A 12,411-nucleotide genomic window follows, 5' to 3' on the forward strand; every position below is an offset into this window, starting at 1 on the left:
CTGTCTGTTGCCACTGTGAATTTACAGTGAAAAAAGATGAAAGAGTTATTGATCACTAAAGCAACATGTTTGAAGTTGAAAAAGAATAAAAGAATAAAAAACTTGGACACATCTGATAGCACTACTGTTTTCCTTTGCAATGTGAATCGAAACATATGATTGATAAAAGCTTAAATTATTTATTCACAGAAGGAAACTGTGTTTAACATCATTCTTTGAAGGTGCATTCTGTTGGTAGATCATTGCTTCGACCTTGCAGGGCTTATTGACTCATGCAGAAGGTCATTAAACTCTGTTTGGGGGGAAAGTTCATGTTGACAATAATATGTGTTTTCTCCAAGAGTACGAGTGTTTTGTTCAGAACACCTACCTAAACCTAATTTCCTGTTTTTTGGTCACAGCATGATATGCAATCTGATTCAATGCTTCAGTAATTGTTGCAGGTATGGGGTCAAAGATATTACCCAGACCATTCTTTATGCCTTTGTTGGGAAAACTCACATTTCCCCATTAATTCAGGGTACTCTGACATCATTCCATGCATAGTAGCTCTCACTGAGTCTAATCCTTTAAGAACACTATCAATCTGACCTAATGCCACGACACAATCCACAAGTCTTCCATGATCTATGTTCTGCTTACAACATAAATTACATATGCATCTGAAGGTATTTTTTTATTATTTATTTTTTTATTTCCAGCATTGTTTCTATTTCAGCGAGGATAATATCAAAGTTAACTCTCATTTTCAGTAAAGAACTATCACTGCACCAAGTCCCTTTCATAAATGCATTAGTTCTGCTCAGTATAGAATATGAAGGGGCCTCATCTCGGAGAAAAAACACAAAACAGCTTTGTGAAATGTCAACTGAAAGCTCATTAAGATGAGGTGTTCTGAAGGGGCAGCGCAAAGTCAATCCAAACTTTAAAAAATAGGAAATTTGAGGGACGCCCACTGTTGTGGATGTTTCACATGCTAACATATAAACACAAGGGCACATTCTATGAAGTTTGACTTTTTATTCAGAACTAACTCACCATATTGCAGGGAGTTGGATTGGACGATGAATGGCTACACTCTTTTTTTCCTCATAGTCTTGAAAAGGGAAAACACCTTATTTGCTCAAAGGAATAAAACAAAATAAAACTACCAATATCTCCTCAACTATTTCGGTTTTTTTTCACAACCTCTATATGTACAGAGAGGTTTACATTGTTCAGTTTTCTACATAACCTACCTGGGATTTGAGATACTATGCTAAGTTATCTGGCTGCTTGTGGTTGCCTAGATAGACAACAAATAACCATAGGCCGTATTTGCAATGTAAAAACTTTGATTTCAATCAATCAATAAATAAATGTTATGCTAATTAGGCTGTGGCAGCAATAAAAGCAGAGACCAATAAGTGCTATAAAATACATTCAGCTATTTGGTTGTATTCATCTAACAAACCGTGATAGAGAAAATCCTGCAAGTCAAATTAGGCTTGCATACACACTCCCACACACACCCCGTGTATGGGCTGGATACCCCTCTGTCTATGACGTCACATGGGTACAAGGAGCGCAAATTAGCAGCGGAGTGTCTCGCGCTCAGTCAGCCAACTACTACGACAGATCAAAAACCTTCTGTACACCTCACAGTACTTTACATTTCGTCTTTGTCTTTACATTTAAACTGAAATTCAAAATCCTTTCCCCGTTTAGTTGTTGCTGAGAGAACAGAGGACTTGAGAAGCCAAACGAAGCTGATGGTTATTTCATTGTGAAAGTTGGATTACGGACGGAGCCACTTGAATTGACAGGAAATAAAATCGACCAGATGCTGCTCAGAAGATGAGCAGAAGTGGAGGACGGTTTAGAGAAGCAAGCGGAATCCCGGGCTGTCACCGGTAAATTATTCTTATTTTTATTGCCTATTTTATTCAGTTGAAATGTCCACATGGAGCTATCCCGTGAACTGAAATGACATGATTTACTCAGGAAAGTAAACAAAATAAAACACATCACTTACTGAGGTTAATTTCAAAAGAACACTACACAGTTTTCCATAATTTTTCGACTTTAATTTTTTTTCGTTTTTGAATATAGGCTATAGCCTTCTTATTTTATTATTTTTCATAGCTTTTTCCGATACTGTCACCAGCATTTAGACTTGTGATATTTCTTGGGTTTTAAAGATAATTTTTTTTCTGAATTCAAGCAAATGTAGGGTACTTACTATCTCTTATCACTCCTGTTCAAATATAGTGTTAACCTTACCGTCCTTTATCTGCACTTGGTCTGCTGCCCAGTCTAACAAACTCACAAGTGTGTTTACGTCTAAGTGGATGTCAAGGTAAATGTGACCTACTCTGTTCACAGCAGTTATTCAGTTAAATAAGGAGATCGGATGATGTTGCAAAAGTGAAATATTCAGAACACATATGGCTGTTTGTAAACCAATTGACGACATATTAAAATAATTCTATAACAACAAATCAGGCTGCATTGTGGTCATAAGGCAGCACTTGCAATATGTTCAGCAAATGCAACACAAAATATTTAGAGATTAACTAAACAGTGATGTTGGTTCTGTAAAATGTTGTGTTTGCTGTTTCATTCTATCCACTTTGTGTAATTTCTAATTTAGCTCTGTAGTGTAGCCTACTCTTCAGATATTCAGCAGTCAAGCTGAACTCCTGTCCGAGCTTTAAGAATAAATCCACCTTCCAAAGATAAACAAAACTCATCCGGAAATTAATTGAGGTTTCTGGAACAGCAACAAACATGATCTTATTAACTAAATGAGTTCCTGCAAAGGAAGCGTTTCTATTACAGAACATGGAAACAATAAAGCTTTAAACACCTGAGGCCATGCAGACTGTGTACTGTGTATGTTCAAACCTTCAAACAATTATTAATCAAGAAATGAAATGTTAATTTATTCACGTCTATGAATTAAAGGACAACATGAACTGTGAGCGTCCTGTGTTGCCCATTGTAAAGAATTAAGACACAAGCGTTTGTGTGCACACACATCAACAGTAAACACAAACATTAGATGAGATTATTGTCCTGTACTGATTGTGATCCTAATTAGACTCACTTGGGCAGCATCACGTTATAAGAGAACAACATGTGGGCCTTTAGTCCCTTGTGCTTTTACTTGATATGATGAATGTTAAAACACTTCTTACATAACTAAACAAACATATTCATTACCACCACAACACATCTGCTGGTGACAGAAAAAACATGGCTTTTTCATGAAGCAGCTGCATAAGCCTTGTAGTGCCTACAGGTGCACACCACTTGAATGAGGGATGCTTGGCCGTATGTTGCACATGGATGGTAATTTGCAAGCATTAGAAGATGGCTCAGGTGCTTCAATGCATACAAAATAGACATCAGTGCAATGTTGTGATGCATAAAGCAATCTTGTGCTTTTTAAGTGCTCTTATAATCAGCAGGGTGAACAATTTCCTTTATGTCTGTTGATAAAATAACAAAAAAGATAATAATGGCTTTGTTGTTGCATTTTTAAAAAGGTTATGTGAATATTTGACCCTCCTCATATGCATGCAGCACATGCACATTGTACATTGCTTCCAGGTTAAATGGCTCAGTCGGAGATCCGGGCTTGTGGGGCTATAACTGACAGCAGAGAGTACTTTCTGATCTTTTTTTCCCTCCCTCCAGAGTATGTCAGTGCTGTACGCCATATGAGACCGTTCAGCTAAAGCTTTCCGAGGCCTGCAAAGAAGGGCTTTTCCACAGTTTTACAGCTTCATCAGCTTTGGAGCTTTTCTTTAAATCTCATAGAACATGTGAGAAAACATGCATTTATACTCAAAATACTGTACTCCCCGTCTGTGTGTTGCCGTGCTCTGAGCAAAGCAATATTAGTATCATGATGTAACCACAATTGGTCTGTAGTGTGTTTATGGCTACAGCACTCAGGCTGTGGAAAGTTGGGTGGTTCCTGTATGTAAATAAACTTAAAGCAACTCAAAAGTTCTTATTTAAACTTCCTTCTTTAAATCTATAATCACAGTATAAACCACCTGTGAGAGTTTATGCTGAGCTGAAGATTTGTGCTGGGTCAGACGAGCCTCTAATCTCAAAGCAGTTTTGTGTGCTTATATAGTAGTTGTATGAACAGTAAGTCTGAGTTGAGTAATACCAGGCTGTTATAGTTCACTTGTAGTAAATACTGTATGTCGTACATGCTGACAGGGCAAGGAGCTGTCTCAACAGTCTTTACGCACCATTTAGTGATCCACTAAGCCCTCAAGATTTTTTCCAAGACTTGGTCTTTAAATTTGTTTTAAAATCGGAAAGAACAACATTGGATAGCACATTATTGTTCAATCATCAAGACAATTGAATCATCTTTAAAGGCAGTGATGTGGAGTCAAGCGAAACAGTCCCACTTGTGATATTGATTTTTTTTTTTTCCTGTTGTGACAACATAAACAAGCAATCATTTTTTCAATCATTGTGATGGTGAGTGGAAGCTGGACCTCAAGATGTAACCCAACTATGTTTTTGGCCTGTTTGACCTCTTCAGACACCATGCCAGACTTAGATAATGTAGGTTAAACTTGTGCAACTGGCTAAGTTTGTACATCAGGTATAACATGATTCCAGATTCAGGAAACCTTTCAGCTTCAAAGGAAATATTTATGTTACTGCAAAGTAAGCAATTGTTTATTACAAATGGCAAAAAGACCCTTCTCTTGCTCTTTCAATACACTCCCTATAGGGCACATGGTTGAAAAGTAAAGCGTGTCATCTTTTAACTTTTGATTGATAAATTATGTAGATCCCAGCTGCTGCAGTAAACATGCTAAAAAGTCCTTGGATAAGACGCTGAACCCGAAATTGCTCCTGAAGGCAAAGTCATTGCTCTATAAATGTTTGTGTAAGTGAGAAAAGATCAGTGCTGGTGGGCTGTTTGGCACTTTGCATCTTGCGTCTGCCATCTATGTTGTGTGTCTATTTGCCAAGATGACTGTGACATGTAACGCTAAGTGCTTTTAGCGGTCAGGCCAAATATGAAATAAGCACATAACTTTCAAAAGTCCGAAGTATTCTACAAAATAAAAAGATGGTGATGTCTTTTGAAGCCTCTCTCAGCCATGCATCCAAACTAAACAGTCATGAATCACAGCGCTGGCTGCACAACACTTTATGGCTCTCCTAATTCACAACATTTGCTTTTCCTGTACGTCTTTGATCTACAACATACTAAGTCAAGTTTTGGATAATCAAGCTGCCAGAAGAATAATAATATGAAAAAGATTTACTTTATTAATCCCCCGAGGGGAATTTCAATGATAAATTCTGTTTTGCAGCATGCACACACAGGATCCTATGGACATGCACCTATGTATAGATGCTAGAGTGTGGGGTGGGGGGAGGGGCACTCTTGTGCTGGTGATGGTGGGGGTGCCTTGCACAAAGGCACCTCGACAGTGTTTAAGAACTAAAAATGAAAGCACCTCTCTAGCTGCCAGAACAATTTCCAGGCTTGGTCCACACTGCGACTTGAACCGGCTACCGTCCTGTTCCCAACCCAAGTCTTAGCTACTGCCACCCCATATATCTGTAAACATGTAACTTTCTGTCTGTGTGGCTGCTGGAGAAATATTTAGAGACTTTCAATGAGTACAATACACCAAAAAAGAGATGGATGTCACATTATCTTTCAGGTTTTGAATTACAGGCGGTTTACCCAACCGTTATGGTACCTTATGCATTTAAATAGGGTTGCCTCGAACTTAAGCTTTCAAATACGCACAATGGTAAAACCCTTTGCTAGCAATATTAAACATTAAGAATAATTGCTCACAACATCCAGAAGATCTAACAGAAAGTCAGGTACAAAGGGAGACAAAACATGTGTTTGAGGTTGTGATAGTGGTTGATGAATGGGTCAACCTGGTTGACCTAGTTAAGACTTGTAATTTAAGCCACACCCTGTTTCCCTGAATGTAGCTAAAAATGAGTGTACAATTTAGCTTCAGCCCGTTTAAGGCTGGATTTTTTAATCCTAAAACTAATTTAGAATTTGGGCCAATTTTCGCATGTTCTATTCATTAAGTGCAGGATGGCCGATTTAGCCCGAATCTGCCGCCAAATGGTCAGATGAATTTCTGGCATGTCTAAAATGTTGGTCATAAAACTATACACACTCAGTGAGAGCAAAGCACTGACCCGATTCCCCAAGTCCAGTGTGCATGCACCAACTGACAAGCAATCTGAAAACACCATGATGACAGCAGCCTTATTAGTTATGATTAATTAGTGATGCGATTGTGTGCGCGTGTTTGAGTGTGCGTGCACATGTGTATGTGCGTGTGTATGTTACACAAAATACTTCTTCACTTTTTACTTGCTGTTGTTAGACGCATTGTATTTGACTCCAACTGTTTTGGCCTTTTTGCTGTTTGTTCTGAGGAAAGCCTGTCATAGCATTAGCCCGTGGAAAGGGAGAAGATGTGCTTTTATCTAAACTAAGGCTTTTGGTTGATGATGATAAAAGAACATAATTGACACTCTGTGGGATTGAGGTTAAAAAGAGGTGAACAAAAGAAAGACTTGAAGCATGAGAGAGGAGGAGAGACAGTGTTGCGTTATCTCTGTTTTTTTTTTGTTTCCTGATTATGAGTCATCTAACAAGATGAGCGCAAGAGAACAAGTGAGAGACAGAAGATAAGAAGAGAGGAACACAATGGCTTTAGCTTTTTTCATGATTTGCTCACTTCTTTTCTTTCTGTATTCCTTTGGCGAAAGAGATTGAAAGAGAAGAATGCACGAAGAGGCAGAGATAGAAACAGTCTATCGGGCTGTACTTACAGAGCAAACAAAGCAGACAAACCGGAGGAGAAAGATAATAGATCCCGTGTTGCTGGACAGCCTGTGCCAGTGCTTCAGACAGGTGTGAGGGGGAGAATAGGTGTCAGCACCCATCAAGTGACCACTGACGTCCTGTAAAGCTCTACATGCTCCAATTCAAAAGAACCCCCACAAGGGAGCCAGGAGGGCTAAGAATAGCATCCACTACAAAGAACTGTCACTCTGGATTGTGAGGGTCCATCCAGATATCGCCTCTAGGCTCCACTTAGCCATATATGCTATCCTGCTCGTAACACCGTGTCTCTAAACACACACACACACACACACACACACTTTTATTATATGTATGTATTCAAAGGCATATGAGTAAACAAAAACCTAATTCCAACTTGAGGAGATTAAAAGACAAAACTACTGTATATTTAAACCCATTTTGGAGAGTCCAGTTACATTTAGTTAATATTGTGTATGCACAGGTAGCAGAACCTGCATGCACTCTTTTTCTTTTGGTCACTTAGACACACGTACTGATCGTACAGATCCACAGTTTACACCACACATTTGAAAGGACCTGATAAAATCCCCCCCCTCGAAGTGGCAGGAAATATCTACTGCTAATTCGATAGACATCGACTCCCATGTTGCTTCGAGACACAATTTCTTGGTGTATTTTGTCCTCCTACTCTCAGGCACGTGCCATGTTAAATGGATAACGCTAGAGTAAATGAAATCTTCCCAAGTACACCTAACAGTGTGCCAAAGCAATGTCAAGTTTAATGAAACCTCTTCAAAATAATCTGTTTTCCTACAAAGGAAAATCCTGTTACTGATTTGTTTTATACACTGTGTGTACCAGATAACACTTCCATGAGCATCAGAAAGCTGCTACAGTTTCTCAATGTTCGGGATGTCAATGGTTGTTTTTTTTTTTTTTTTTAATGTTCTGACAACATTTGCTCCTTCCGTGTTATTATTGAGATAGGTTAAACATTGTATCAGTAATTACTGAGAATTTAATTTTGGTAAACACAAACAAAAAATACATATTATTGAACACCTGTCTTATTTTACTGATCTTTAATGGTAAAAAGAGTGTTAGAAACTGAAGCTTTGCATACTGTACACATTGTTGTTACTATTGTGTTTTTTTCTTCCTGTAAACATCAGTGAAACAATCACCTTTTGCCTACTCTCACTAATTTCACATTTTATTCTCCACCACACGGCTGTTTTTAACTGACAGAGTTTGAAAGATGATCTCAAATGAGTTTTTTGAAGTGGCACCAATAATAATCCCAGGTTTGAAAAAACCCCCCAAAAAAACAAAAAGAAAACAGCAGCTTGCTGTGTAGACCAATGTTTCTATGAAGAATTGACTTCAAGTAAAACATTATTTTTAATTCTAATAAATCATGGAATCAATCATTTCATTGACTGATGTAGTGGATTATACTGATCCAAATGTATAGCCCATAGCTAGGGCATTGGACAAACACTTCTTTAAAAGATGCATCAAAAATAAGACAACATATATGTTTTGTATTTTTTGCATCGTTAGGACATAAACTATTTCCCCCTTGGCACACCTGAGTGGTTTCCCGATGTGGCTCTCTGGTCTCTGAGAAGCGCCTGTTCTCTTTTGACCATGCTCTCCTCTGAGGATGCGAATCTAATAAAAACTGAAGCACATTCCATCACTAACTGGGTGGCTGCCAACAGCTTACCTTCCTGCCCTTGTGAACAAATCCAGACAATGTTTTGATGTTGCCTGCTCTGCAGGAAAACGACAAGATTAATCACTCTGACTGGCTGAAAGAGCTGTACGTGCCCTCATGGTGGACAGGCTCAATTGTTTCTGCAGGGCTGCTCAAAAGGAATCAGCCTTTGAGCTTCGAATTGTGTCCACAATGAGTGTCTAAACGTTTTTCTTTTTTTTCTTTTTTTTTTTTTGGGGGGGGGGGGGGGGGGGGGGGGAATCTGTTTCAATAAGATTTAGTTTTCATTTAGAAAACACAACAGCATGTAAGCATAAGCAAACTCTTCAAATAAAGCAAATACAGCAGAACTACAGATGTAGAGTTCTGAAAAAACAACAACAAAAAAAACCCCATTGCCATATCATGCCTGTTTCTGTTAGAGCTCGGCTCCTTAAGCCTCACAGCATGAAGATTCACCATCACTTCCCCCTCCGCCCCTGGATAAACTAGACAATGAAACACTTCAAACACTTCCTTTTATTCAATTAATAATGTAAAGAAAGTCCCACAGGGAGTATTTGAAGGTCGTAGAAGTTGACAGTCTGATTGTTGAAGCAGGTGTTGTTCAGCCTACAAGAAAAGAATGTATCCATTAGTTATAATCAATACATCCTTGTTGTAAAATTTGATGCCATTAACAATACGCTGTGGAAGTCGGATGTCTTTGAAATAACACGTTCTTTAAAAAGAAGAGAGCACAGTAATGTTTTAGACATTACGACATACAGTAGGCATCTTTCATTCATTTTCGTTAAAGGAAATGTGATTTTATGATGATGATGTGTACGGAAAAAAAAAAGGCAGAAATGGAAAGAATGCAAAGTGCACGACATAGAGGAGGATTCGATGAAAAGTTCACGTGTTATGGAAACAGAGGGCATCTTGATACTCGACTCTTTAAATCACAGCTGCTACAGACACTCCCAACAGTGTCTGTTTTTGATTATACCTAAGGCTTTGGCAGATCTGGCGCAAAACACATTTTATGATGAGGTAAAAAAACTGGCAAGATCTACAGTGAGACACATTTAGATCCATTGCATTTAAGGGCATAACAGTGGGGCTGTCAGTATAACTATAATCGTGATTAATTAAGCTCTAATATTAATATATACACTTTTCTTAAATTGTCATTAATTGTATGCTATTTTGCACCGTGATGGAAGAGAATGACACTGCTGCCTCTCTCAATGTCTCATTTCACAAACTCATACAGCTCAGCTGATGAGTCCAAAGTAATATCCACATTATGACATCGAACACTGAACTTTTTTTATCATCCCAGTTTTCATTTAGCTTTTGGTCCACAACAAGTTCAGTTTTCCGGTTTTTACAGTAAGTTCAAAGTTTGATCTTCGAGGTCCTTACTTTATGTATTTCAAAATAAAAGCACAGTTGATTTCAAACTACTCTTAGCTTAGGCTGGTATAAACAATAAGAATAAAAGCCTAACGTGATTTTCAAAATTAAAAGCTTTAAATGTTTAACAGCCCCATACAAACAGACATGGCTTCAGTTGCCAGGCAAGAATTTCTTGATATCAAAAGACACTTTTGTTTTTAAGTTATTTTTGGCTCTTTTTTTTTTTTTGGGAGCAGTCGGCTTAAGAAAGAGGGGAAAAAAACGTTTTTATTATACCCACTAGGCTATGCAGCACCCTATACAGCAATGTCCATTAACACTCTTATCATATAAAATGAACAGTGCATGTGAGAGAGAGCGGAGAGCTTACACTCTATGACAAATAAGGATTTAGTGCTCCCTTCCATATGTTAGTTCTTAATGTTTTAGAAAAAAGGCAGTGCAGAAAATCAACCTGCCATTTAAATTCAGGAGGAGCTTATGTGTTGCAGATTGATTGAGGAATGTAACCCCATGCTCAGGAGGTCATGACTTGAATTATCTCTGATCACACAGATTAGTCATGTATGGCTTGGAGACGTTAGTGGGTTGTGATGATGGAAACACACCGCTGCTGTCTTTGCTCAAGGATAAATCACACAATCAGGCTGAAACTGGCTTATATGATTACACAGTAATGACCAACCTACACGCTCCAGTGTTGACTGAACAGGGGCCACGTGCATGTGACCGTTCAGGGTTCAAGATGGGGATCAGACTTGCTAGCTTAAAAGGTGGCAGCGGTGTTAACTTGCATCTCGCTCAGGTGGTGGGGGTAACCTGTTTGTCCTGTGGGAAGTACATTCTTCTTCAGTGCACTTCAGAGACATTTTCATTCAGCATGGAGACAGGAACAAAAACATCTATCGCAAGAAAATCAATATGAGCAAAGGGTTTGAAATATAAAAGCTCACAACAAGGTTTTGCTTTTCTCTGAACTGCTTTGTAAACCCTCGAGGGGGTAAGGTTATTGAGCCATTTTCTGTTTGTTCAGATCCATATTGGTGAGGCACTAAAAATACCCAACCTGCATCACAATGTGTGTGGGTCAAAGGCCAAGTGAAGCTCCCTTTTGCTCCCCAACAAGGCCTATTATCACAGTACAGAGCACATACATCAGCCACCTTATCTTCTGCTCAACTGGAAACTTTTTTTTCCCCCCAGTTGTGTTTTTTTCTTTATTTAAATGCTTCCCCGAGATTCGCCGGAAGCATGGAAAACACTGTGATTTTGACCTGATTTCCAAATCACAACTTGTTTTGAAGTGGGCCCAATTTTTTATTTTTTATTTTTTTTTACAACATTAGACGAGCAGTAGTTGAACACGGCAGCCAGTCACTGCCCAGTCTGCTGTATCCCCCTGGTAGAATGATTTTCTGTCATGTTTAATATTTGAGTCACATAACTGCATACACTCAAACGATGAGTGGAGGAAAAGCTGTTTCCTCAACTTTAGGGCTGTTTTTCTGATTGCAGCTAAACAAGCAGAGAGCATTAAAAGGCACTGTGACTTCAGCAGATACGTTCAATGTGTCTTTCCCCTCATTTCACTAAAGATATGAATGAGTGTGTGTGTGTGTGTGTGTGTGTGTGTGTGTGTGTGTGTGTGTGTGTGTGTGTGTGTGTGTGTGTGTGTGTGTGTGTTTTAGAGGGTTGTTGAGGGTATTTATTTTTGATTATAAGACATCTGAAATACATGGAGATCTGAACTTTACTGACAGTTGTCAATGCTTTGTCCCAATTAAACTCTTGCAGCATGAGCACTCAAATCGCGCTTGACAATCAGAACCCGCAGTGCGAGCACATCGTGAGCTTTGGTTATGTGTCATAAATAATTCAGTGGCATACACTGTGAGCTGACATTTCACAACATATTTGAAACATACAGTGCCCTGGCCTTACACAAAGAACTTTTTAGGACCAAATGGACGGATAAAAATGTTCTTGCATTGGCATTAAAAATAATGTAAAGAATCAGATCTCTGTAGTTTGCTGTAAGTGTGTAAAGAGACAGCTATAACACAATTTGTTTCCAATTCTTAAACCAGACTGTGGCACACAAATACATCTTTTGAATAAAGGGCTCATCGTTGACCAATGCTGCTTACACATGAAAGTGTCAGAATCGAAAGGCATCAAATATTGTTATTTTGCTGCACAGTTCATGCTGAGTAGAGCGGTTTAGTCACAACTGTGTGAAAATGTATGAAGCTGAAAAAACACATTCACCTATGGCCCATGAAAAGGACTATGACACAATGTTGTTAGAGGTTTTTTTATGCAGTGGAGCTTTGAAACATCTATTTATAGACCTGAGCAATAAATCCAAAATTACATTTGGGATTAGGATACCCACAATATTCCCTACAAAATGATGAACATTGGCCGTTAGTTTAACTCATGTACGATA

At 38.6% G+C, this 12,411-nt stretch overlaps 1 protein-coding gene across 2 annotated transcripts in view; it reads left to right on the forward strand.

Moving 5' to 3' along the window:
* The first annotated feature begins 1,562 nt into the window (after nt 1–1,562).
* gcgra (glucagon receptor a) overlaps nt 1,563–12,411 on the forward strand; it is a 40,275-nt gene continuing 29,426 nt past the window's right edge. For both annotated transcript variants that reach the window (XM_079365685.1, XM_079365684.1), the window contains exon 1: nt 1,563–1,892. The gene's annotated coding sequence lies outside the window, so the exon portion shown is untranslated. The remainder of the gene's footprint in view (nt 1,893–12,411) is intronic.

The sequence above is a fragment of the Symphodus melops genome, assembly GCF_947650265.1.
Source record: "Symphodus melops genome assembly, chromosome: 17".
NCBI lineage: Eukaryota > Metazoa > Chordata > Actinopteri > Labriformes > Labridae > Symphodus > Symphodus melops.